The sequence below is a fragment of the Pyrgilauda ruficollis genome, unplaced genomic scaffold (assembly GCF_017590135.1).
Source record: "Pyrgilauda ruficollis isolate IOZ18807 unplaced genomic scaffold, ASM1759013v1 scaffold59, whole genome shotgun sequence".
NCBI lineage: Eukaryota > Metazoa > Chordata > Aves > Passeriformes > Passeridae > Pyrgilauda > Pyrgilauda ruficollis.
In genome coordinates, this window is record NW_024527599.1 from 6,912,147 (window position 1) to 6,918,146 (window position 6,000).

Consider the following 6,000-nt stretch of genomic DNA (forward strand, 5'->3'; position numbering starts at 1 on the left):
CTCTCCCAGTCTCTTTCTGCTGATTCAACCCTGCAAAGGGGAAGGATAACAGGATAAGTATCTGGCCCAGTTCTCTCTCCTCTCCATCACGGATTCAATTCACCTACTTTTCTTAACTGGCCCCATCTATTGCCACCTCCACTTCCTCCTTCCTTGTATCTCTTGCTCTCTCAGTCAGTAAATCCAACTCAGAATACAGCTCTTCTTTAAAAGATGTGACCTTCTCTGCTGTCTCTTGCCCTTCCGAGAGGCTGACAGCTCTGCCAGCCTTCCCTTATAAGTTCCTTTTCTAACTGGCTGTAGTCTCTTTCCATGAACTCCTGGTGCATCCCAGCAGGTGCAGCTGGACCATGGGATGTGCAGAGCTGCCTCTATCCCAGCGCCACCGAGTTCTTGTGTGTTTACTCAGCTCAAGCACTGGATGGTGCTCTTGGCACTTCCATGCTGCAAAAGCACTTTCCAAGCTCCCACTTCTCCTGAGAGCTGTAAAAATTCCCCGGGGTCACATACAGTTGCACGTCTAAGCCTCTAAATCCCAAGAAGAGCATGTTTTGACTACACAGAATGTAGCTGAGGTTGCAGTGGAAGAAGCTCAGCTAGGTAAGGACAAATGCCAAATGAAATGTCACTGCCTAACACACACAAATCCACCGAGCAGTGGCTTTCACATTCGGCCTCAAATATTTTATTTGCTAATTGGTTCCTTATCAGTGTTCCCCATAGCAACAAGGAGATGTAAGTGGCATCAAGTGGGCTGAGTGACATTATGTCTGCATGTAAATGTGACTGGGATTGTGCATGGAGGGGATGATCTGAGGGAGGTTAACAACATAATGTGAAACCTCCTGTGGTCCCAGAGGAGAAGGGAGCTTCTTAAGGCTGCCTGTGTGAGGTAGGGAAGCTCTCTCAGCAGCAAACCTTTTTGAGAGAATCAGACAGATTCTATAGAAAATGAGTTTGTTTGATCTTTTTGCCTACTAAGAAATATTGATTTTACACCAGATGTTTGTCTTCAGTTATTTTTCATAAGAAGGTCAGAAGATTTTTGGTATTCTTAAAGGTGTCATGAATAAGCAAAGGAAATATACTTTATAAGGAAAAAAAAAGCTAAAGGGAGACAGGAGATAAATGTTCAGGGTTTTTTTCCTTTCTTTTGCTGATTTTTGTGCATCCCCAGGCAAATCAGGCTGTCTCTTTGAAGTTGCTCAGCCTTGTATATTGGTGATAATTCCTTCTCTTCCAGCTCTTCTAAAAGGCTCTTTCTTCAATAGAAGGTGCCATAGAAGTACAAAATATTTTGTGTGCCTGCATCTAAGGAACATAGGTCTGGAAAAGGCACTCTAGCAAAATAAAGAAGCAAGTAGAGAGATCGCTGTAGAATGCTAGGAGAAACAGGGGAAAAGGGAATAAAAGGACTCCTAAGGATGGGGTGGCATTGATAAGAAACATCTGAACTAGCTGGATGGACCCACTGACCTAAGATGTGAGATTTAAACCTGTATTGATAAGTATTTGAATTGGACCACCTCTGGCTATACAGCACAGCCCCAGAAAAAGCTCAGAAATCACTGAAGAATCCCACCTGGAGGAAGGCCTTGAATTACACTTTCCAACAATCCTACCTGGATTAAGCATTTCAGAGGGTGGGCTTGTTCCTCTGAAGGACTTGCACAGATTTGGTGATCCCCTGAAAGCCTGTGGCAACTCTTCAGCTGCCTAATCCACTCTTCACACAAAGACCACTCCGTCTTCTTGGGCATCCTCCTTCTAAATGTCTCCAAAGACAGTTCTGAAAGGGACAAACTGAGGGTTAACAGCATTTGGATGAATAAAAAACTCCAAACTGAGCACTGCTGTTGAAGCCTTAACATGGAAATCTTTTGGCTACACCATTTAATACGACACACACGGGACAATGAATTTTACAGTACTTGCAGCACTCCCTCCTTCTCTTGGCAAGTGGGCATTGCAAACCATTAGGATTTATGGGATAACTGAGCTGCTTGTGCCTCAGAGGAAGAAAATAAGCTAAATGGCCCAGAGCTGCAGCTCTGCCATGACTCATCCCATCGAGGTTAACGAACCAGCCGCCTCAAGATTCGGAAGCTGAGTGCAGGAGATGCTACTGCTCACACAGGCTGCTGCTTAGAGAACTGCTACTACAGGCAGTGCTTGAGTGTAAAACAGCCTCAAGAAGCAGGAACCCTGTTGTTATTCTGGGTTTTTAAAAGGAAAGTGTAATTGCATGCACAGAGTGAAAAACAAGAGAGTTCTCTCTGGGGTCCCACTGCCCTGGCTGTCCCCACGTGGACCCTACATTGGGTTTGCTCAATAAGGTCTGAGAAATGTGTGGTGACTTGTTAGAGCCCTGGTTACCGAGAATTTGAGAATTTCTGTGCTGACAGGCACTGACCCCAAGTGAACACTGCATTTTGACCTCAGGCCATGGAGAAGGCTTCCAAAATTGAATGATAGAACTGGGATTATAGGTGTGTAGTTTGAATGGAAGTGTGCAATATCACATAGCAGGAAACTTAAAATTTAAGGTTTTAAAATGTAGTAATATATAAAACAATATAGATATTTTAAAACAGAAGCCAGTCCTTCTTCTTCACCTTCTTCTTCATAAGTTTAAATAGTATTATATAATTAGATTAAAAAAGTCCACATTACAAATCACAGGTAATTAGTTATTAAGCAAGAAATAGAAATAATTTAAGTATCACTTCTTAATGAAACAGTTTATCCTTAAAAAACTTTGTAAAAAAAGAAATTACTCCATTTTTAGTTAATTAAAATAAAATACTATGAAACTCACAGTTTATAAAACTATAATATAAATAAAAACTAATAAACATCTAAGTCCAAACAAAAAATACCATCTCACACATTTAATCCTAACCTTAACAAAAAAAAATATAATGGGCCTTGCTGGTGCCTCTCTCCTCTCTTGTGACATCCTGCTGCAATAACAGAGCTTCCAGGAGGGAGCCTTTGTCCAAGCCTGCCTTCAGCAGATTCAAGTAGAGATGCTGGTATTGCAGTAGTTGCAGTGTGTGCAGGTAACTTTGTAATGCAGCTTTAGTGAGTCTGAATGGGGTATGGCATATTTTTAGATCTTCCCAGGAAAGAGAGTAAGCACAAAGCAGAGTTGTGCCTCCCTGCAATGGCAATTCTGATGTACTGCTGAGCAAGGTTACCCAAAAGACTGTGTTCATAATATGCTCTTTGTTACTCACACAGACTGAATTTCTGATTTCTTGGTTATTTTGCAGTAAGAAAAATTGTTTCGTTTCATGGTATATCACAACATTCAACGAGCTTGTCCTCTGGGAACACCAAGAGTTTCAGATCTTATTATAGACATCTTTCAAATGAGATCATTAACGTGTAAATATCTGGATTTAGAGCCAATGCAAGCACTTGGATTTTTTGCCTGCCAAATTTTCATTTTTGGCTCCATTTTCTTCCCATATATTCAAAGAACAGCACCACATGGGATCCTTTAAACAATAGATGGGATAACATAATTTTTCAATTGCTTTTGAAAAGGTTTTTAACCACATAAACTATTCCAGGGTTCGCTAAGAAGTTACCATTGCAAATAATGTAATTGTTCCAGACTAAATTCCTTGCATTCCAGAAGAACTTTTGAAGCAAAGAGCATGACTGATTTGGGATTTTTAACCAGCCTCTTTATGGTAATACTTAGATGAATGTAAATTTTCTGCAAAAGCTTTGCTTTAAAAAGAAAGGACCAAAGCCCAGAAACACTCCTAGCTGCAGAACCAATACTTAATGCTAATGACCCATCAATCTCAACAGAAGGAAAATAAACATTTAAAAATCAGGAAACTGCACATTTTATTTTAAACAACAAAAAAAAATAAGTGAGAAAAACAGTAGACAAAATCTGGTGAACCTAGAAATATATAAAGTGCAAGCAATAAATTCTGGTTTTCCTCTTCTCTTTTGCAAGCAGGACAAGGCTGTTACTTGCCTTTGGAATGAAGCCAAGGCTCACTGTCCTGTACCACTGAGTCTCTCCTTAAAGATGTGTGTGACTTCTGCTTCCTGGGCTTCACCTGGAATTTCAAACACAGGTTTTTTTCTGGTAACATGTTTACTCATATCACCTGAAACATTCTTGTTGCATTCTTCCAAAGGTGATGTCATTGCATGGTTTGGCCAATGGAGACTGTTACCCAACTCTCCACATGTAACTTCTCCAGGTACAGTAGGTGGGGGAGATGAAATCTCCTTCTTGCTGAGGCAGAGGGCCCCAGTTCTGCAATTCTCATCCCCTGTGGGTGCAATGGAGTTTAGCCTTAACAACACACAAAGCCACTTCCCAAATCCACCTTGTTACTGAACTTTCTTGGATTAATTGAATCAAGCAGTGGGTGGTTAGGAGATGAACTACTCTGGGAGCAGGGCCTGTGATTCACTGCAAACCCCCACCACACAGGGCACAATGGAATCCAACTTCTTTGTGGCCAGTAAAGCAGCAGACCTGGGGAGCAGCACTTCAGAGGCCTTTTGGATCTCCATTCTGATTCTGTGCTACAGCCAGCTTCCTACACACCAGCCTGTTTCCACTGGATTCACACCACCTGCAGACTTGGCCTTGCAAGTCCAGAAATTCAGTTTATCTTTTTAAAGACTCTGGGTTTTGTAGAATTGGCTTAGCTCTTGTATGAAACAATAGTATCTTGTATCACTCAAAACAAAAGGAATTATCTCTGTATTTATTAGCCAAACTTCCTGTGACTACAAAGCTTTTGGGATCATACTCTTCCCCGGTGTGATCACAGCCCTGCCCCTTTAACATCCACAATGAGGGACTTGCTGGAGTTGCAGGGACTCCCCCAAAGCTGTGCCCTTTCTACAAGTACAATGTATGTAACTGGGTCTTGTCCTGACATGGAGCTGGGACACAGCTAGGGTAACTCAACCAGCCTCAGGATCTGGGACTAGTGTCACAGATAAGGACAGTGATAATTACATTCTTTAAAGCCTTGTGAAAATAGATGCCTCAGTTGAGGTTAAAGTGCCCCAAGTAAAGGAAGAAAAAATAAAGGCAAAGACACAGAAAGAGTAAAATCTTTCTACATTATCAAAAAAATAAGCAGGGAAATTTACATTTGGAATTTGAGCACCCATAAGCACAGAAGTCAATTAACCATAAGACCTATTAGGAAAACAGATTTAATAAGCTTGTTCTCCACTTATTTGCTTTATTTTCCTCAAGGAAAATGAAAATACTTCTTTTCCTCTGTTATGTTATGTTAGATGTGTTATGTGAATTACTTCACTGCTCTCTTTGCAACCAAACAACCCCAGCCCCCCTCAGTTTCCCCCTGGTCTCCAGCAGCCACTGTGTGTTCACATCCACTGCTTGCCCCTGGACGTTACTGTTCAAAAAAAACATGCAAACTTCTTTTTTTCAATGAGCCTGCAGGATTACATTTCAGGCAGAGTGCAAGGTGACAGCTACTCCACCTGTACTGACACAGCACACAGTCTCCAGGAAGATGCATCTTCCATTCACACGTGTCTGCTGCATGTGGTGCTGATGCTGAAAATGCCCATGTTAGGCTTTTAGGCCAAATAAATTTGATAAAAAATCATGGGATTTTAGGAGCATTATTTCTGGAGGAGCTTATTCCAGAAATAGTCTCTGCTCACCTGCGTCACTGATTCCTTAACACTGCACTTGTCTAACATTCAACCACCAGGATTGCAATTCAGGACTTCTGCTCTCTGCTGTTTCTCTGCTGCAAAACCTTTTCCTCTGACTGAAAACTGCTGCTAAACCTCCTTTAGTTCTTTTAAGACATAGCTGAGACATGCTGGGAAATCCTGGGAGATCAAGGCTATAAGAACTACAAGTGAGTAGAATTAAATGGGACATTTTGGGAGGCACAGAGGAAGTTACTCAATTGTTTCAGGTTAGAAGACATTCTATTAGATACTACATAAACCTTCACCTCTGTCAAG